Source organism: Rhagoletis pomonella, unplaced genomic scaffold (assembly GCF_013731165.1).
Source record: "Rhagoletis pomonella isolate Grant_MI unplaced genomic scaffold, Rhpom_1.0 Rhpom_scaffold_00001, whole genome shotgun sequence".
NCBI classification, from domain to species: Eukaryota; Metazoa; Arthropoda; class Insecta; order Diptera; family Tephritidae; genus Rhagoletis; species Rhagoletis pomonella.
Genome location: NW_023458555.1, coordinates 25,646,159 through 25,669,390, shown reverse-complemented (window position 1 = coordinate 25,669,390; position 23,232 = coordinate 25,646,159).

The window sequence follows — 23,232 nt, the reverse complement described above, 5'->3', positions numbered from 1 at the left end:
CACTGGTCTACAAGGGTTTTGCGAATAAGACGGGACCTGGTGTTTCCGAACGGATTTTTCGTGCTGAACACGAATCTGGGGTCCAAAACTTCCCATCACGTCACGTTTTCGAGAAAAAAGGGGTTGAAACCCCTAAAAACAGCGTTTTTGGACATTTTCGAAAAATTGTAGAGCTGAACCCTGACGTGCTACAAACTTTGTATATGTCAGAAATTAAAGGCTAAATCGTGCCCTTTCGAATGAGCCCTATGCCGAATTAATCGCATGCACCCTTAGATCAGGGGGTGTATTTGTGTCTAGGAGTCCAGGGAAAATTGATCGCAGAAAGAATTTCATCTTAAACGACCATATAAAATGAATGATGCTAAGGTCTTAACTACATTAAGAGTCGCTGATTACGAATCTGAAGTTAGATTTTAAAAATTCAAAATGGCGGATCCAATATTTTTATTTAGCGAATTTCAGTTTATTTTTTATATCCACCATATTCGACCCGTCATCTTAAATTTTTAAAATCTAACTGCAGATTCGTAATCAGCGACTTTTAATATAGTTAAAACCTTGGCATTATTAATTTTCTATGATCGTTTAAGATTAAATTCTTTCTGTGATCAATTTTTCCTGCACCCCTAAACACAAATACACCCCCTGCTTTAAGGGTGCACGCGATCAATTCGGCATAGGGCTCATTCGAAAGGGCACGGTTCAGCCTTTAATTTCTGATATATGCAAAATTTGTACCACGTCAGGGTTCAGCTCTATAATTTTTCGAAAATGGCCAAAAACGCTGTTTTTAGGGGTTTCAACCCCTTTTTTCTCGAAAACGTGACGTGATGGGACATTTTTGACCCCGGATTCGTGTTCAGCACGAAAAATCCGTTCAGAAACACCAGGTCCCGTCTTATTCGCAGAAAAAAAGTTGAAATTTGTAGACCAGTGTTATTTTACTTTCTTTCGTACATTTGCTCCTTTACCAATATCTTCAAGCCAATTCGTTTGTTCTTCGTTTAATCATTCATAAACCCATCGAATGGTTGAGATGAATATCTACAAATGTGGAAATGATAAAACTACCAATTCCATTTATACAAAGGTTCCAATGCATTGGAATTCCCATCGACCAACTGGTGGCTGAATCCTTTTCGCTTGACCGTTAGTTAGCCTAACAAAAAAACACTTTAGTAACAGTTTTTGCAGTTGTAACTATGCGCACATTTTCTTTGATCTATAGGCTGGTGCGAGTACTTTGTGTTTGCGAATATACGTTTATAACTATGCCTGCAGTAAAATGTAGAGGCAGTCTGGCAAAGCGCTAGTTCCGAACTACATATTTTAGAACTATCTCTGAACTGGTGCAAAACGGCTGCAGAGCGGGATAGTTGAAACTTGCGGTGTATAAGTGTACGAATTCTCACTTCTAGTACAATATGAAAGTAGCTCAGCGAGAAAATTTTAAAAACGTTTTCTTATAAAAAAAACTGTCCAAAAAAGAGCTGCTTAAAAACTAGTCGCAAAGTAATGCAGTGGGCGCCAATTGCCACTGCCAATGACATCCTCGTATAAAACTGGACAGTTGAAGGCATTGATTGGGTATTTAACTAGATCTGGTACTGTCGACAATAGTTCTAGTTCTACGCTAGTTCTGAGCTAGTCAGATTTTCTGCATATAGTCTGGGTGCCATAGTCTGGGTGTGTGCATGCCCGCCATTCATTATGTAAGTAGATACATAGTTATGTGCTCTTTGTTAGAAAGCTCATATGTATTTATGTGGTACGCGTACTTGCGTTTGATGTATGAGATTGTAAATTGAAATCGAACACTTGATACTTATTTTCAATTTCAATTCATTGAGTTTCATTACATTTCATTGGATCGGACCATGGGAAGCGTATTTGTAGTTGTATTTCGCTGCATTTTTGCTATCTGTGTGTAATAAGCAGTGATTTAGTGCCAAGATATTAAAGGGGTAAAATAAAGGCAACCAATACTGTTAAATATGTGTTTTTAAGAGCGTAATATAACACTCATATTTTTTATTACTAAGTACTTAGTATTTTTTGTGCTTGTAGTTAGCAAATATTCCGTAACTCTGCTCCTGGTGGCGATTGTATGTAAGTTATCACATGTGACTCAAGGCCAACAATAATAAGCGACATCCGCAAATCTCCTGAATCTGCAACATAACACCAGCCTGCAAATGCAGGGCAGCTGCATATCAAAAGCCAGCTTTGTAGCTCTAGCGTGGGAGTGAATTTGTATTATGCTGTCATAATGGTCACATATGGCTCAAGGCCAATAGTATTGAGCAACAGTCACAAATTCCCCGAATCTGCAACATAACACCAGCTTGCAGGTGCAGGGCAGTTACATAGCGAAGACCAGCTATCTAGCGTGGGAGTGAATTTATGTTATGCTCCACGCTATCATCACACTTAGCGCAGTCAGCGGCGTTCCCACCGACGATGGTCGCGACTGCAGCTTATTTATTTGTAAGTGTATTTGTAGAATTAGATTTCGATTTAAAGTAGAGTAAAATAGTTTTTCAGTTTAGTTTAGCTGGATAACTCATCCCGACTCGTCCAATGAGCGGGCAATAAATTGTGTTGAAATCAACCAACGTGTTTATTTATTTAAAGAAGGAGGTTCCAGCAAAGCTTCATAAATCTGCTTAGATATTCCACTTGTTCAACTACCAGCACAGCATCATAAACTTGGTTAGATATTCCACTTGTTCACCACGCAAAGAAGGAGGTACCAGTGGATTTTCGTAATTTGTATCTATAAATTCTTTCAAGCCATTAGACGTGCACTTATGTATATACTAATAGGTTGTGATAGAGAATGCCATTTTGAAAGCACTTCACAATGGTCATATGTGTGTGCAAAGAGATTGTGGAAAAATTTAAGAAACTTATGAATTTTCTGTAAAATAAACATGATTTTTTATTGTTTTGGCCTGATAACAAAAATATGTAGACTGTCCACAATTTTATTGAGCTCAAGGCCGTCCTTTTATAAAAATTTTTGTAGAGAACCACAATAAGAAAAGAGCCGTAAGTATCAAATACTCCAACAAATTATGTAGCGATCCGCTTGCTCCAAGCCAGATACCCATTTGCACTCTAGTGTGACCAACCAAATATTTTTACGGTAATGAAAAGCAAAGTCACTTGGGTACCTCCGTACAGATTTATAGATCAAAATGAACTGGAACTTAAAATAAATGTAGGCGTTGGATCCTAACTGATAGTGATGGTTTACGAAGTTTATTCAAGCGAAATACTTTAACAATAATACTCTGTACAATAACCTTCGTAGATCTAAGTCGGGTCTACTGAAAATTTATTCGATTTATAAAAGTCAGATACGTTGCACTGCAAATGTAAACAAACAGCAGACTCCTTGTATCCTATTATGCCTGGGGAACATTCCAGAGCACCTTTGAACCTAATTTGTATACATTTCTGACTATAGCTATTACTGTCTTAAATTTTTTGTGTTTTTTTTTTCATGTGCTCATTTTTTGTGAATATTAATTAACATATTAGATGTACAAGTACATATGTTCCTGCCGTTTTTCTTTTTCAAAATTTCTAGGTTAATGTTAAAAACACGATTATGCGTAAAATATTGTCCATCGCTAGTCATTACTTTCTCCCATCTTTCTTTTTAATGTTAGAGCTACATATAGCTCCACGTAAAGACTACTGCGGCATAGTACCATAAAACCCCTTATAATATACCATTTTTAAAACCAGTGAAGTATAGGAGGGCGCTCAACTGAAACTCAGTTTTGAAAGTGCAGCACACTCGTACTTTTTTTTTTTAAATAAGGTAGCTTCTTTTCCAAGTTCCCAAAAAAAAGTAAATTTAGTTCAACTAATTTTTTTTATTAGCAAGTAAATTTCAATTTATCGCCAATTGGATGCTAACTTTTAGCCGCGTTGGGCCAGTATCAGGCGCAGCAAAATCCCCAAACCCTTATGTGTGTTAGTATTAAGTATGTGCGCACAATAAAAGTAACTGTATGACGGAAAAATCAACAGAAATTTGAAGAAAATAAAAACAGTTTATGTTTTTGCCGTACGCTGACATTAAATGTCCTTATGTCCTTGAACCGTTACCAAACCAATTGCCGACCAAACTCAGCATTGCCATTTGCGTTGACAACGCCATAATAACAAACATAAACACACTGTAGCGTACAAATTTTTATGACCAAAAACAAAAGGCAGGCGATAAATGGAAAAGAAGGCAAGGCAGACGCGCAGATAAGTAGAAGGATGTTGAGCGAAAACTGACTGGCGCAATTGTTATGCTGTTGTTATCCTTTCTTGCTTTCTTTAGTGCTGCCGTTATTGCGTTTTACCCATTTTATATGCTCTCCACTATTTACGTGTTTTTTTTTTTATTTGGCTTTTGTTGTTTCTTTGTATAGCCATGTGCCTTTTAAAAGTTCAGTTGAGCCGTATCTGTACAGGACAATGAAATTGTTTTACACTCAATTGAGTTGCAAACATTAAAAAAGCCAACACAGAGCAGAGCAAAGCAGAAGAGTGTGTGGGTATGGTTGGCGGACACTGTAGCCATGTCAGTTAAACGAGACGAGATGAAGAAAAAACCAATCTTACTTAATAAGCAAAACAATAAACGAATCGGTCGGTGTAGGCGGCAGTATGCTGGGGCCCTGTATACTACAAGCGCAGCAGGCCGCCACTCAGCTTTTTTCATTCAACTGCATATGATTGTCTCAGGCAAATGTGCGCTCACACACACCACACACACAATCACACATAGATACGCACTAACTTGATGAACCATTGCAGACGCAACTGACCTGGCTGACGGCTACTCAAAAACCCCTTGATTGCCTTGCGCAACTGACTGGCTCATCAGATTGCCATGTCTGACAGCAAAAACAAAGAAAAAATAAACTGAGCAGTAAATAAAGCACAAAATATAAAACTTTAGGTCGAAAATTGCAAAAAGAAGAAACAAAGATATACTATAGTTCACATACTCGTACATAGTATCTGCAAGCGCAAAAAAACAAATGTCGTAGGTCTAATAAAACAAACAACAAACAATGGAATGCATAAAACAATAGACTAGAAAAAAAAATGTTTCCTACACTTCATTTCGAAATGCGTCTTGCCCAATACACACATAGATGCATAAACAACAAAAGGGTACCAAAGGATACACCAGTTGGCGCATACTTTCATAACATTTATTTTTATTTCAAGTGTGGGAGCGGAAGACGAAATAGAGCGCTGGCTGGCATTAGTTTTAATAAGCGTATACTTGTACATATATGCATACATACATACCTACATATATACCCGCATTTGTAATAGTGAGCAGGCACTTTTTTTTAAAGCTAATGGCTGGCTAGAGTGAGAGCGGAAAATGCGAGCAATGCCAATGGCGGTGCAAAAATCCGCATTACAGCCATTACACTGTGAACATTTGCGGAATATAAAAGCAGAGTGCGGGAAAAATTTTTACAATTTCACACAAAGAGAAAGCAGAGAGCAAGAGAGAAAGCAATTTTGAATGAATTTGTCTTAAACGTGGTAAACTTTTCGTATCGAGTGTATTGTGTGAAAGACTGAAGCCCACAGTTAACGAACTGGTTGGACCTTATCACTCACTATGGCTTTGGACCTGTCAAATCCACTTGAACAGGTGGGTATGGTAAGAGTAATAGCGGAAGCGCAGCCAAAGGGTATTCAAAGATCCCGCTTTGTTTACAGAGTACCTTCAAAATCACCTTAGAATGTTTATCGTGTAATTATCCAAATAATGAGCTCCATTTTAAAGCATTTTTTATCGAAACTGCTGAAATATACATAAAAACCAATGACTGATATCTAATACCCGCAACTTTGCGAAAAATTTCCAATACACGGCAGCATAATAAGGTCGAGACGCTAGCTGACGAGGGTTCTGAAGCCCGAATTAAAGACTACAAAAATGGCCAACTTCGACACAATAGAAAATTTAGTAGATCTGCAACCTTGTCAGGTGTTTTTATAGAGCAATGGATTTAACAGAACCCAAAAGCGCCTTAAATTGTCTGCATAAAGCACAGCTTCACATGAAGTTCCAAATCCCAAGGAGACTAATCAAAAACTTTAATGTTTTGTTTAATACCTTCATCCGCCATATTGGATTCATTATTTTGTATTTTGTAAAACTAATATGTGCATTAGATTGCGATAAGATGCTCAAAAACCCAATCAAATGTTTATGAAATTTAACATAAAACATGAATTATACAACGAGAATACCCGCCTGCGAACCTAATTAATTAATTTATTTGAAACTTGGGCATAGTTTGCTTTCATTTATGCATACATATATTATTCGATAGCTTAGTCCATTCAACCACTTTCAGAACTTAATTGCAAGCAATTTTCGCCACTTATGAGTACCGATACCAAAGTAGCGCCTATCGGCAAGACTTCTTCATTGCTTAACCTCCAAGCTGACACTATTGATATGGCTAAGATTTTTTATATTTTGTAAGGATTTACCTTGTCTTGTCCTCTTTCGTCGCTAGACCAACCCATTTTGCTTCTTATTCTAAGCTTGAAAATGATGCACTAGGGGAAGTCCGCTAGTTTCAGGCCGATGTTGTTAATATCATCTACGACAGCAATATTGTGTCTTTGATATATTCGATTCATCTTGGCCGCTCTTATTGCGCTTTCCAGCATATTTAAGTTGGAAAAAGTTGCAATAAAAGCATCGCTTGTCAAACAACGCTTTTTGTATCAAACAACCAGGAGAAGACTTCTCCTCACACAAAGTCGTCAGAGTTTTTCAGGGCTCCCAAATTTATACTTACAAAGTGCCACTGACCATTGAACAGTGCTGATACAGTGGTTGTGGTTATATTAAGCCTATCTGAATTTCATTTGTGAGTTTGTGGAAATACTTTCTAACATGACCGGGAGTAGGTTCTGCTTTTAAAAAGCGACTATTCAGATGTCCTTAGTTGACCACTTATTACATTCAGAGCATTAAGTTATGTGCTCTAACTGGGAACATTGAGGCCTCATTGAGGTTTTCGGCCAACATCAGAAGGCACCTGGCTTTCTGTCCAGATTTCGGTATTGAAAATGGTGCACTCAACAGCCTATGGAACTTTCTCGCAGTGTATTGCTAAAATCAAGGGCCAAGAGCGTTATTATGCTAATTTGGATATTCCATTCGATGCGAAAAACAAAAACAAACAGCTAATTTTTGGCAACATGCTTAAAGGCTATGAATATTTAGTTTAGCTACTTGCCGGATATTTTGAATAGAATTTTTGATTACATTTCAAAGAGAGTAACAAAATAGCAGATCAGTGAGCTAGCAAACATGAAGCAAAAAGGCAAAAAAAAAACGAAGCGAATGGTGATTGGGCAAGCGATGAGCATGACCAACCGACGACTTAATGCTATGGATTGTTTTGGTCTTGTAGTTTATGCTAAGGGCTTAGTAGACTTTAAAATGCAAATTGAAAGCAAGTATGTAAGTGTTTCACGCTAACAAAAGTCGCTTTATTATTCAACTTATTAGGAGAGCTGATTTTTAGCGTTTGTTTATTGAAGTCAAAGAAATTTATTAAATAGCAGATTACTTATATAAGTAGATATACTTACATATTTATATACACATGGGATAATCCTTTGAGATGGAGATTTTTCAAAATTTTTTCAAGAAAAATTAAAAAATATTTATTTTCATAGAGAATTTTTATGTGTGTATGTGTGATTTTTTTTCAAATTTTTTCCTCGCCCCATTCTCGAGATATTTGGAAACTATTAAATCGATTGGTTTTTGTTTTTGTGCTGTAAAATTTTTAAAAATGCATTAATAAAACTCAAATTTCATATTTATTTATTATTTATGTTAATCCATCAACACTAAAAATTAAAAAAAAAAACGAACACATGAAGTCTGAACCCCGTCCATTTTGGTATGGAACGCCCCATTTACTTCTTCTGATTGCATTCAGTTAAATTTTTTTTTGATTTCTTTTTCAATGCTACTTTCCTTAAATTTTCTATTTGACTGCCAGTTTGTGTATGTATGTATATGCATGTGTATTTAATTTTTTATTTGTCCTACATTAAGCCCACAATTTGTTTGCCTTTAGCTGCATGTAATAGCATCGCGTCAGTCACTGTTGACATTACCACACTGCTATACCAAAAAATTTTAGCAACGAATAACAAAAAATTTTAGCAACGAACGCAACTGCTAGCAGCTATAGTCCTAAGTTTCTTGCTATTTACTGGGCAGGGTGGACGGAAAAATAATACTCAACAAAATAATCCTCAAATTTAAAGCTATGATAAGTGTTAGGCGCTTTATTGTTCCTCCTTCGAAACGGATTTAATTTGCCTACACCCTCTGATTTCCTTTTGTCGTTTGTGAAAAACAAAATTTCCAAAATATTTACTGCCTTCTTGAACAAAGCCTACTTTGTCTCGCTACTGTTGTATTCGCAAAAGAAGCTTTTCGCTAGCATACCTATCAATAACAGTACCTACTTTTTATTGTTTTGTTGTTCGACCTTGATTATAATTTTGCTTGGTTGCTTTTGTGATTTAATCGTTTGTGCTATGAGAAGAATAGCGAAAAAGATGCTTTTGGTAAGTAGTACGATAGAAAAGTGTACATATCGATGGTCCTCTGTAATAAGGACACAACTCAAAATCTCATATTTTTCAGGGGATATTGAAAATTCTTAATCAAAAATCGTCCGATTTTTTATTCAAATTTTCGGCTGCGGCGCTTTTTTTTATTCAATACCTCGATATATAACAAGAATTTGTAAGCGAAAATCGCGCGATTTTTTATAAAAAATTTTCGCCTCCTGCTCTGTTCTTTAAACTCCGTACTTCCATATGTATTTAAAGTTGAAAATTTTCGGCTGCGGCGTTTTTTTTTTTTTGAATCAGTACTTCGATATATAGTGAATATATGCAATAAAAAATCGAGCGTTTTCATAGTTTCCGCCTTCAGATTTAAAATAATCACAGTTGCAAATGTTATCATTACCGAACTTGTGGCGAAAAAAATTCGTTATACTTTCGGGTGGTGTACTACAAAATCGTCGTTCGCATTGAGGAATCAATATTGGTGACAAGCAAAATTTCAAAGTGTATGAAAAGAGATGTCGAATTTCGACAACTGGGCCATACTAGTTCTTTCAAAAGTTTAGGTGGCGCAGGCTAAAATTGATAATATGTACTTAAATGTGAATCATAGTTGAATAGCAAATTTTGCTGCCATTTTTATGAATAACTGCACCTGCTATGCCTTTCGACTCTAAACCATCTGAGTACCAATATTCTGGCGACCTCGTAGTTTACATAGAAGCTTTAAGTGAAATCGGATCGCCCAGATTGTTGATTCTGAATGTCCTTATATAAAGGCAACTCTACAGAGACACAGTTAAGGAAGTTCTCATAAGTCAGTAATGTAGAGACATGCCACCCATGGGAGTTTATTTAAAACATGTATCATATTACTTTTTCCCACCATATCATGGATGCATACGGATGGGTCCACATGGCCCATGTGCCCTTAGCTAGAGTTTTATCACTATAAGAGTTCCAACTTAGTCTTCTTTCTGGAGTAATTCTTAGATATCCTACCTTAAAAGAGAATGAAAGCACTGTACCTCCAAGAGTAATACGAAACAACTGCTTGAATATATCAAACATTGCTATAAACGGTTGTAGTACGAATATAAAATTAAATAAATCACTTTAGCAATCAAAAGGTAATTAAAATATTTATGAACATATACGGTGACAAAATGATTTATAAATATACGTTATCTGCTTTTTCTTTAAAAATTTCGCTTGTTTTTTTTTTTTTTTTTTTTTTAAATTTACTTCAATTATACTTTGGTCAAAAGAACTTTAATGGCTATAAAGTCACATGCTTGTATACATATACGAGGCAACATACCTCTATTCTCCATGCACTAGCTGACGCTTAACCAGCGATACGAAAAATATCTCTCAAAGTGATAAGTAATGCATCCCATAACATTTATGTATGTATTGGACAATAGTTTTCAAATCCACATTAAGTAGCAGCTTTAAATAATTAAATTTTAAAATTCTGCGCAAAATATTTTCATTGTCACCTATCCCATTTCATTTTTATTTATTAATTCGTTTAAAATTACACAATGCGGGCACATTAATATGAATGCCATTGTTGTTGTTGTGTTCTGCTTTGAAATGTTAAAATTCAATTTGTGTTGAAGCCAACAAAGTAAAACAATGAAAACATTTGAAAGGAGGCGTAGAAAATTGTGTATTGTCTTGCAAATATTTACGGCACATAAGGGTTTGGCTATATGTTTGTATGTTTGTATATGTTTTAATGTGTGAAAAGCATATCGTGCCCTAACCATCAAAAGGGCGTAAGCGTCAAAATGTTCGATTTCCTGTTTTTGAGAGAAATCGATTACTTGCCACCATACGCACCAGCTGTCAAATTTTCATAGTCCTACGAAGTACCGTTACAAAGTTATAGCTAAAGCAATTTTGGCTTAAGTGCTTAATTGTACTGGGTTCATATTTTTGTGTGTTTTTTTCTCCTTTTTTACTGCAGAGGAGAATTGTTAAATTTTTGTGTGAAAGTTTTGAAGTGCCTCCATTTTATAAGCTTTTATTTCACTTGCTCTGTATATATGTATGTATGTATGTATATTTGTTATGGGCAAATCTTGCAATCATTTTTTGATCAACTTCCCGAAGATCTATAGACTAGAAACTTCACAGTTGGCTCAGAACCCGATGAAAATTAATACGAAAGATGAGATAATCCGATAGGTGGCGCAGAGAGTCATATTTAGAACATGTATTAACTAAATGAAAAGGAATAACTGTACTAAAAAATTTGCCGATAGGTGGCGCACGAGTCTGTTAAACCAGTAAATACCAATAATGTGTGTAATTCTGTTGAAGAGTTGTTTTCTTAATAACAAGAATAAGAGAAATGAGGTAAAGGCATCAGAAAGGGTCTTTGTTAATACAAAAAAAAAGTTTGTTTAATATATCTTTTTGCTTAACCGCCGAAATTGCATGCTGCAGCCTTTTTTGTGACCGCAAAAAGGGCGGAAGCGAAAAAAATCACCTGTCTCATTAAAGATGGACAAATAATATCGCCAGTATTATATACCTAACATCAAACGTAATTTGTTCATTGACCTTCACGTTGGTATCTACAGTAATTGCAGTGTTAATAAACAAAAAAAAAAACGCCTACTGAAAAATTTACTTTTTGTCGCTTACGCCCTTTTGGCGGTTAGCGCTCGATATGTGTATGAGTGCAATCTTTTCATTTACAAATAATACTTGTCAAATGTCAAAAATATGCTAAGCGATGGCAACAAACGAAACGACTCTTTGCCTTTACAAAGCTCATTACTACACCTTTTTGATGTCATATTTAGACTTGTGAAAGGTTAGCTGTTTGGCACAGTGGGTCGAGTTGGGAATTAAGTTACGTAAACGCAATTTGTATTTGGTTGGGTCAAAATAAATAATTAATAAAAACTAAAACAATTTTAAATAAAAAGAGATGTTAAATGAAAAAATAAAGAAATATGTAAATCACTCATACTCCCTTAGATGGCGGAACATAAGTATGTAGTATATGTAACTGCGTGTTCCAAACCAAAAATATTTCTTACTAGAAATGCAGGTAAAGCCAGTCTACGCTTTTTTGAAGCTGAATTCATAGCAACGGTATATTTTATTATTAGTTGAACGTGACGAACGGAACAATTTTAGTGATGCATTTTCCTTCTTAAATGCGTAAAAATAAATTAATAAACATAAAAGTACAGGAACTTTAATTTCGTCTAAACAATAACATATGTGTAAGCGCCAATCTATTATCATTATTATTAATACGTATATTATGACCAAAGTATGTAAGAATTAAATGTAAATAACAAAAAAGTATTATCAGTAACGCCCTAACGCCTTTAAAATCTCTTTATATGTACGAGTAGTATTGAAATCTATAGTGTGTATAAACCAAATCATTGCATCTTCTGCTACTACAAATGAGCACTCTTTGTCACTGTACAATTCCTGCATGGATCGTTTAATTTCCAATTTACCGTAAAGTGAAAGCTAAAGAGATAACGACAATTTTCCACCTTTTACATATATCTTTCCTCCTTGCTTTTATTTCTAACTTTAGCATATTTTATATTCCAATTTTTTCTTATTTAATACCTTGTTCTGTGTCTTTTCCGCTGGGTGCCTTAACAACCTTTATTGCATTGGATTTTTCGCGCGGCATGCACCTTTTTGTATCCTCACAGCTTTCATAAAACTGCTAAAAAGCGAGGAAGAGTGCTTGTACTTTTTTTCGTATATGTGTGTGTAAAATTTGAGCAATTTTTGTGCGTGCTGCAAGTTATTAAAATTCTAAGTGGCAAGCAAGCTTAAAGCCAACTCAGTCACCGAAAAGTTTCGAAGCGAAATATTTAACCCGGTTCAAAGGCGAAAAGGTGTCCATCAAATTATGTGGGTTGGATGGACAAACTATTTCTGTTGCCTAAAATGGATATTTATGTGTACATATTGATATATCTACATATATATGTGTCTGCTAATGCTGGCATTGCTATTAGGCGACACAAGTGCATTTCCTGGAAGGGAATTTGTAAAGATACGAGTTTAAGGAAAATATTTTATGAAATAAATGCAAGTAAAAAATATTTGTCCAAGGTAATACACACTACCACAGAGTAGGACCCAAGTCCTCTTTCTAATACGACTAACATCCAAAAGTTTTGTGACCTTAGCTATTGGTATGGATAAAATTTGTGTTTCAAATTTTATTGTTTCTTTTGTGACCCAGCAGAAAATTTGTTTCTTATGTTTACAACAAATGAATATTTCTGGACTAGTTCACTGCTATTTCAGGTCTCTTTTGAGAATAGCTGTAGTTCACCACAAGTTTACGATCATTTCGGGACCTGTTAAGGACTACTTCGGGCATATTTCGGCGCCTTTTCGGAATCACTCCGCGAATCTTCTTCTTCTTCTTCTTCTTCTTATTTGGCGCTGCAACCGCCTAAGCGATTTTGGCCGAGTTCAACCATGCACGCCAGTCGTTTCTCTTCTGTTCCAACTGATGCCAATAGGAAATGCCAACTGACGCCAAATCCTTCTCCACCTGGTCTTTCCATAGCAGTTCGGGCCTCCCCCTTCTTCTGCTACCACCAGCAGGTTCCGAGTTGAATACTTTCAGAGCTGGACCATTATGCGACTAGTTCACGACTATTCCAGGATTATTTTGGGACTAGATCCGAATAATTTTAGGACTAATAAGGAACCGTTTTGGGATTATTTCAAAACTGGTTTGATGTAATATTGGGCCAAGTTCCCGATTTTTTCAACCGTTTTGGGGCTTGTTCAGAACTTTTTTTTTTCGGGGCCTGTCCAGGATATTTCTGAACCATTTCGGATTTATTTTGATACCATTTCGGGACTGGTTCACGACTATTTTCGACTATTCACGACTATTTCACACTTTTTCTGACCTGACCGCACTTCTTGTTACCACCAGGAAGTAGCCTTGGAGCAGTTTCAAATCAGTGACGAAAGTTTGGTGTGGTGAGAAGAAAATTCACCAAATCACGTATCAAATAAGGGCGCCTTAAGAGACATTGCCATCTCGTAAAAAAAGAAATGAAGCTACTAAAAAAAAATTAAAAATGTATTTTAATTCAGAATATAAATGCAAAAATTTTCGAAAATTACCCAACTGAAAAGCACAAGGTATATTTTCACTTTTACAGCGAATATTTCGGTTTGACTAAAGCCATAGTAGAACGGTAAAATCTACGTGCAAGTTTCTTGCGAAGTGATTATTTTAATTTGCAGTGATTTTTTGTTTGTAGCATGCGATATCATAAATGTAAATACAATTTTATGACAACGCCAATACAGAATACATTCTTAAGCATAAAAAATATGTTTTTACTTAATGGTAAATAAATTTGTTACATACACAAGCATGTATGTGTGTATAAACTTGTGAACTTGTATTATTGTGTCACTTTTTCTTGGTCATGGTGGTAGCCTGCGACCACTGATTTTAATATATTCGACATTTCAACGAGTTATAAACCAACTGAAAAATGAAGTGATTCACAGAGCTAAAATATGATAAAAACAAAATAAGAGTTTTTTTTAATGTTTACCAAATTTATTTATATGCAGCAAAAGTCAACAAATAGCGCATTGCCTGCAAAAAATAGTTAACAGTATGAAGAACTATTATATTATGAGGGCTTTTACATATGTACATATAATGCGCACATACCAATGAAAAATATTATTTATTGTCGAAATTGGCTTTATTAGTGCGAGAAATGTGCTGCACAAAGTTTTTTTTAGTCGAGTTCAAATCTAAAAAAAATATTGGCTTTTAGCACTTCGTTGCGCGGTGAAAACACTAAAAATTTAATTCTGTGATGTGGCTGAATGTGCGAAAAGAACTCATTGTTCATTGAATCACCGCTGTGGCCCGTTAATGCAATGTTAACACTTGCCAAAGTTTGCTTTTTTGTGGTGAAGAAAGATTTGTATTTAATCAGATCATTAGAGTTGTTCACGGCTATGATGGCTGACTTATAGATAGTGGGTTTAATGCGACGAGATAGGACTTTACTTCGGTACCGCTTACTCAGTGAAAAGTAAGATTAAGACTAAGGCCCTATTTCAGATCGGATATCTAAGTAGAGATTCTTGATCAAAAATTCATTTTCAGATCACATATTTAATCTAGTATTGGCCATGTGACCAAAATGAAATTTAAGAGCCGTTTGAATTTTCATCAGAAATTGTCCCTAAGATTAAGGTTAATATTAAGATCCAGATTAAGACTACGATTAATATTAAGGTTAAGAATTAGAATAAGCTTTAGATTAAGATTAAGGTTAAGGTTAAGATTTAGATTTCGATTTAGATTTAGATTTACATTTAGATTTAGATTTAGATTAAGGTTAGAATTGAGATAAAGATCAAGATCAATACTAAGATTAGATTAAGATTAAGTTTAAGATTAAGATTAAGATTGAGATTAAGATTAATGGTCAGAGTATGTGCATTTTTTGCCTTACACGGGTGTGAAAATTTAAGAAACGAACCCAACATTTTCTCACCGTTTGCCTTTATTTTAAAATCCAACAAAAATTGCGAAAGGGGCGACATATTTGAGTATTTTGGAACACGAAAAAACACCTAGAGTGCCCATATATTACACTCTAAAAAATCTGTTTAAAAATGCGACTATAAACCGAATATATTTTTGTAAATTTTTTTTTTTTTGGTAAATTCACGCGATAAATATATATTTTGCTCGTTTACACATTTTCGTGTGTAAAAATCCTTTTTGTTAGCGGCTTTACACAATTCTACGGGTGAAATCAAACAGCAGATGTGTATTTTGTAGCTTGTACACACTTTCGTAGTAAATTTACGCACACCAGAGCAGCTAAACTACACTCTAAAATGTCCGAAATTTAAACAAATAATCGAGCATGTAATTTCGCGAATAATAAGGTAGGAAATCAGTAACCTACCTTTTAGCTAGGAAATCTACAAATTTTTTTTTTTAGAGTGTAGGTTTGGTAGCTGTTATCCATACGAAGAATGCCTCATATCAGTTTTACTAAATCAATTCGTGGAAAATATCGAGAACATGAATTGATCTAGTAAAACTGAGTGTGAGGCATTGTTCGTATGGTCAACAGCTTTTAAACCTGATATATGCGTACTCTAGCTTTTTTTAAAAGTTCATTTCCATTCCAGAGTGTAACAAGATGAGAGGCAATACGTAATAGGAAGAAATTTCGTCTCGGCTGGGCGGCGAATCCACACGAAATATATTTTATATAATTACCCTATTCTGTTCAATGCGAAAAACTTCCTCTCGGCAGTGAACTTGAAAAATATCAAAACATTTTGTCGAATATGTTTGTATATCGTGCTCAGTTGATTTCGCGCCAATAAAATTCAAAGCGTGCCATAAGGCGTCTTTCATTTGCGCTGCCTTTTCCGTTTCCGCAGTACTTAACAATTTTTAGTGCTTTGCTTTAATTGGACATATATTCTACTATTATTTTTTAAGTGGCAAATGCATACATATACATTGTATACCCTGCAGGGAAAACCCGAACTAGTGAATTCAATTTGTAGTTCAGTACTAGTTCTTTAAAACAAAAATGGGGACCTGTCCAATAGTAATTAGATCACACCAGACTCAAAGCAGCAGATCTCACCAGACATCGCTTGCCTAGTTAGAGTAAAAGCTTGTAGTCCACTTTTCTAAAAAAAAAAATATATATTTTGGTGCAAGACAAATTTAAAATGCATCGTTTTATAAAAGATCGAACTAAGTACTTTATATCTAAACGTCTCTATTCAGCGATACGCAAATTTACTAAATATCCAACAGTCACAGAAATTGTAATAACTCCCAAAGTACATATAAAAAAAAATTTTCTTTATATCTAAGATGACGAATTTAGAACTGTCACGAAACTATAAAAACTAATGAAGCGGGACACTATCTTTAATTTACTTGAAACCGATTTTTGTTTGGAGGCTTTTGTGTTCGAATACGCTTCCATTCTGCACTTCACAGATGGTTTTTCGTAGTTTGAAAACATAAAACAAAATTATTTATTATCACTGTAACATTTTGCGTCTGGCGGCATTCTAGCATGGAGATCTGCATGCTAAACTGGCTCGGAAAAGGGATGCAAAGCAAAGCGAACTAGATCTAAATGTTGGAATTTAGAACTAATGCGGAACTAAAGGAAAGGTTTGTTTACATGCAAAAGAAATCCGTTTAAGACTTTTCCTACAGGGTATATACACAGCTAACTGTATAGCTATGTAAAATGAATATTATTTGGCTTATACATACATATGTGGTTGTGGTTGACTGTTTTTTTTATGCTTTGGTTGTTTGCGTATAATTCACACATCAGCAGTGTGAAATGAAAGGAAAAACAAAACACAAAATATGTGCTTTTTTCTATACAAATATAGCTGCAAGTTACTTTTATTTTATTATGCTGTTTTATAGTTCATAAAAATTTTAAATATTCACAGTTTTTCTGTGATCTGCAATTGACAAAGTCAATGTAGCCATATTTTTCTCCATCATGCACACAATTGCTTTCCTGTCCTTACTCGTTTTCATATTTTCTGTTGTGGCTGTTCATTTATGTACATATACACATTTAATATGTATGTTTATTTGATGATTTTTGAACCGCTGCCTATTTTGCTGTCTAGATATTTTTTAGCTGTTGCGGCTGTTGTAGTCATAACTCACATTTTTATCAACACATCTAACAAATTCGGTTTTGAAACAGATGCATCTAAAAGCGTATGTACGTATGTGCGTATGCAGTACATAGCATATGTATGTATATATGTATTTATTTACACTTTTACCACCCATTCTAAAATTTTCGCCAATAAATTGTTTGCCCTAGCTATGTTGATGACACCAATTTATTGCCGGAATTGTATGCGCACCTACATATGTATGTACGTACTTACATTTTAAGTGCATATATAATATATAGACTCGTAGGTATTTATGTGCCAAGAGCAGTAAACTTTTTTATGTTGCACCTATGGCAGGGATTTTCCCATTGCAATAACATATATCCACAAACATATGCACACACATATACAGTGAGAGTGTTGGCATAAAATCATTTCATTGCCAAATTTTCAACAGCGCTTTTTCAAGATGGATTATGGTACGCAAGTATGGCTTAATTTAATGTTCTGTTAATAATATGAGCAAGAAAAAGAAAGTCTTTTAGCATCCTGTTTTGATATGTTGTTTTAAATACAGATTTTTTACGACTAAACTTGATCGCGCTGCAAAAAATACAAAGTATGTAGATTCATTGAGTCGCTTAATAAGAATCAGTTACCCTAATTCTTTTGCTTCATTTCATTTGGTACCACAGCCGCGCAAAGGGGAATTCCTTATTTGGATATCCATACAAAGCCAAAAGTTGTGCTCACCATCAGTCCACATAGCTACATAAGTTTTCCGGGAATTCCAAATATTGACGCAGCATCGCAGAGGATACTTCGAGGAATGGCTAAATTTGATATTCGAAGCTTTGAGATTCGAATTATAATCCATAAAATTTACAGCCCAGCAATTCAACACTTCCTTTTATATTGAAACGTCACTAATTCTAAATTATTTTAGGGTTCGCAATAATAATAAATACATAAGTGTCAAGGTCAGACCCTAGCAAGAGTTGGTGTTTTTCTAAAAAAGTATTGCTTTACATATGGCAGCTATACCTGGCATTGTGTAGAGGGGGATTGAAACCAATCTACAAGGCTACAGCTTACCTCGTGACATAACTGTCGCGGCGGAGTGGGGGGATCACGCTAACTCAGCCCTGCCCTGGATTGCGTTTGTAAACGATCTTCTAGAGGAAGTGGAAAAAGTAGGCTGTCGGGTGATCGCCTAAATATGTAGATGATATGGATCTTTTGGTTAAGGCACGATTTCTAGACACCCTTTTTGATCTTGCGCAAGGTTACCTGAACCACGTAAATAGGTGAGCGGTTAACGGCGGCCTCGCAGTTAATCCCAGCAAGACGGAACTGGTCTTGTTTACCAGGAAGCACAAGATACCTACCTATTGTGGTCCTCCCCTCGAGTGGGTGTGGTTGTCTGCGGCTCTCAGACTGTGTCAATTACTTAGGCTTGATCCTGGATTGAAGGCTGTCTTGGAGCCTAACATGGAGGAAATGGTAAGAAAGGCATCGGTAAACGGTACGGTCTACCGCCGAAAGTAATTCATTAGCACTATGAAATCAGATCTTGTTTCACGGAGCCATTGTCTGGTGGAACTCTTTAGAGAAAGATACTCTTGGTACACAACTGGAGAGCGGACCGCCCGAATTTGTAGAGCATTGGGAAACACACCTACACTGGCACGAACTGCTGTTAAGTTCCGAGAAACCGGCTGGTAACATTCTGGACTTATGGATGGCTTTGACTTCGCCTTGGACATATATGTAGATTACAGCGCCTCCGAAATGGCTTCCAGTAGCTCCTTCTCTATCTATGTTCCCTTAAGAGATGACTGGATAGAGCGAGGTTACTCGAAGAAGAAAGCGGAAAGCTTTATTCACGGACGGATCAAAGCTTGGAGACAGGTTTGGTGGAGGTGTCTTCCGTCGGAAACTTACCACCAAAGCTATGTTCAGGCTTCCGCACTTCAGCATGTGGAAATATCTGCTATCAAGGAAACAGTAGACTCACTGTCTGACCTCTATCAATCGCATCGGAGTACTTGTTAAGTGGACTATTTAGTTTAGATGCCGGATCACAGTAACATCGCGGAAAACTGCGTGGCTGATGACCTGACAAGGAATGGCATACTTAAAATATTATCGCCAGATAAGGAGCAGCTGGGGACGCCTTTGCCCTCCTGCAGTACACTCTTCGATGTTTGAATCTAGAGTTAGCTCGGCGAGTGCTAGACTAATCCGCATGCTTCGTACTCACGATAATGAAATTTTAGACTCTACTGAATAACTAATAAAATGGACAAAAGCAAGCGATGCTGTTTTGTAACTTAAAAAAGGAAAAGAAAACGTTTCTTTGCTGCATCAAATGTTTTTAAAGCGCACTTTAAAATACTTTTTTCTTCGCAAGACACGAGTGACTCATCGCACCCGTAAAGATGCCAAAAGACACGTTACCTCACAAGGGCTAGTGATGGAGATTCTGACAGGCCGTTGCGCGATTGCCATTAATGAGGTAAGACTAGGAATTTCAACTGATTCCTTTGGTATCAGCCGTTCAGAGAAAGGTGAGCTGGAATCATCCCCACACTCTCTTTTAGACTTCACAACCTTTGCGAAGCTAAGATGGAAGCATTTTGGCTGGCACTTCTTAACTAACACTGAGCCCTCAGGGATCGAGATTAGCCGCATCCGAAATTTGGTAATCCGCTCGCGGCATTTCGCCGACTAAATTAAGGGTCCCCGTTCAGTTTCTTCGTGGTATCACAAAGGACAATCACCTAATTGTCCAAGTGGCTCTCTTATCGCATCATCCCAACCTGTACTTCTTCGAGCTATGAAATATTTGGTCACATTAGTCCATCACACCACTCAACGAACATTTAGTCACCACATCAACGCGGGGTTAAGGGCTGTGCTTCTGACACTGTACCGAATATATTTCACAAGTGATTTTGAAAAAAGAAGGTCGATTTTTTTTGCACCAGCCTAACATACGTAATGTACTCACCTCACTTGATGCATGCAGGGGTGGTAAGTGATGGTTACCATTGGCCACACTGTCTACCCAGCCCAAATATTTACAGTTTGATCCTCTGTTTTCCCTGAGTTAATCAGTGACTATTTCGGCTAAGCCAGATTGCGGAATTTGGGCATTCACTTTTTTAAGTTAAAATTTTAACAAACTAAATTCTCCCCGTTGATTCATTGCTTGGTAAAGGTAAAATTAAAATACACCTCCTAACATACATTCATACTCCATTTTCAGTGTGCCTGTGTCAAATTATCACTGCCTGTAGTTATTGAAATTTTTAGACATCACTTAATGCGTTTCGGGTTTAACAACCGCAGGCGATAATTAAAAGCTTTGCTCAACCAGCTGTGCTGATTCAAAAAAAAAAAAAAAGGATTTCCGACAAATCTCTGCAAGCGCTATTAAAACCCTTTTCAAGCATGTCTAATTACTGATTAGTTGGGATAAAATGTAAGTAGGTAAAGGGAAAATGGCGCAAATATTTAAAAAGTCGCTTAATTTAATCAACAATGAGATTTTGTTGTAATCACTGGGATTTAATGCTTGTTTATGTTTGGTATTTTTCGCGGTCGTACCTACTGTCGTGATAAATAACCAAACCAAGCGACAATAATTCAAAGCAAACAAGACCACAAACATGGGGCTAAAATAAAGCGGCCTAAATCAAATGCGAAAATAAAATGACAACCACAAAAATGAAAATAGCGGCAGTAGCACATACACCCACACACATAGATAAATGAGGAGAAAATGTTTGTGAAAATACCACTTTTAATCTGCAGTTAATTGAATATTAAAAATTGAGTAAATACTCGTACGTTTCGATAAAATAGGCGGCCGAAGTGTACAACATTAAAGCAAAAAGCCAAACGGACCTAAATATCTGAGGAAAATATTAAAATTATTATACATATTAATGGTGGCGTTAATGAGCGCCTAAGGCATTGCGGCCAAAAAAACCCGAAGCGGAAGCGCAGGCAACGCCAAAGAAACTCACCGAAGTGTAATGCCTCCGAATAAATGAATCTATGTACATATGTATGTATTTTTGTATATAAATAGCTGCATGTAATTATTTATAAATAAGTGTATGTATATATGCGTGTGTGTGTGTGTGGGCGCGCGCTTCTTTTATGCAGCAAAGGCAGGTGTTATAAATTAGAAATTAAAAATTAGCCAAAGCGTAGAGGGTTCGCGTGAAGTGTTTGCACACCTTTGAGTGTTTGAGTACGCGGCCCGCATTTGTGGAAAATTACGCTTATTTCAAGAATTTTAATAACTTTTTTCCAAACAACTACAGCCAGAGCTACGACCCCATCAAAGGTGCGTTGAATAATTTTTTTTTCTCCAACCTTCTGATATGCCTCACTTTGTTTTTGTTTACAATGTTGATTCTCTTCGTTCGTTTTTTGTTTTGTTTTTTTTTTTGTTGATTCAGGAGAAATATTTATTTATGCAGCTTTTGCTTAATTAAAAATGCGCACACTGTGCCTGCCCCTTTTTTGTGTACCTACTTTTGTATGTAGGTACATAAGTGCTAGGCATATGTTAGCTTAGCGCATATACCCTGCTGGAAGCCAAGCTTTGCGGTAATTTTTCTCGAAAGGTCGACCATTTTATATGGCCATGAGGTTTTTTTTTACATTTTGTGGTTTTGCTATGCCTACTCTGCCCTTTGTTGTGGCTGTGGAGATGATACCAATAGCAACTTATGCGTGGAATTTGCTTCAGCGGAATTTTTAAAATTGTATATATGTATGCACATAATTTTTTTTTTAATAAATGCTTGGTGGAAACTTTTAATTGCTCATTATTTCATTAAGGGCTAAATGAGGTCTTTTAAGGTAGAAAAAAGTTGGTAATGAAGGAAAGTGTTGTTTCGAAAACTATAATTTAATTAACAATCAAACTAAAATCTCGCTGCTACAAGCCTATACTTAATTGCAAAATGTAGGTGCATTTCCCAGTCGATGGTAGTAATGTGCTTAATAAGGAGAAATGTTGTAGGGCGTTTTAAAAATTTTCAAGTAGGCAAGTGGTTTCCTCAACTATCCTGAAGGATTTATACCTTTCACAAATAAAAGAAAATTTAACTTTAACTTTTTAATATATTTTTGCATTGTTTGGAATCTATACATTATCATGAAGATTTTCGCTGTGAACTTATGTATTGAACTATTGTACAGTGTGCAAAATTTTAGTTCCTTAGCAATTTTATGATGATTAAATAAATATATCACATAAACCCATATTTCGAACAATCAGTGTTATATACATACAAACGATGTTCAATGCCGATATCGATAGCTTTCTCAGTACAACTTTTGCGATTCATAAGTAAATAGGTCTCATAGTTTCAATATTTCAGCTATCTAAATGAATCTTAGATCTTAAGATTTCAAATCCTAAAGATTTTCTCAGTACACCTTATTTGATTAAAAGTAAATTGATAACCAAATTTTACGGTTACATAATTCAAAGTGAGGGAGTCTTTAGGCAAAATATCATTTCTTTATGGGCGCTATACGTTGTAGTGGTCCTAATTTGGCGGTTCCGACAAATGTTTAATAATTTATAAAAAATACACCTGCTTAACCCTCCGATGAGTGACAGTGCCGATGACGTTAGATTCGTGAGAAGGTCCTTAGGGACCTACAAAGAGTTGCTCGATGTTTCGACTGTACATGTGCAACTTCTTTGGTATTTATGTTGTCTTTTGATTAAATTAACGTCCTGCATATATATTAGGAATGAAATAATTTGAAGAACAAGTGAAAAAAAATCAAAACATGAAGACAAGTAACTTGTTATTTCTTCTAAAATTGTACAAGGTCCCTAGGGAC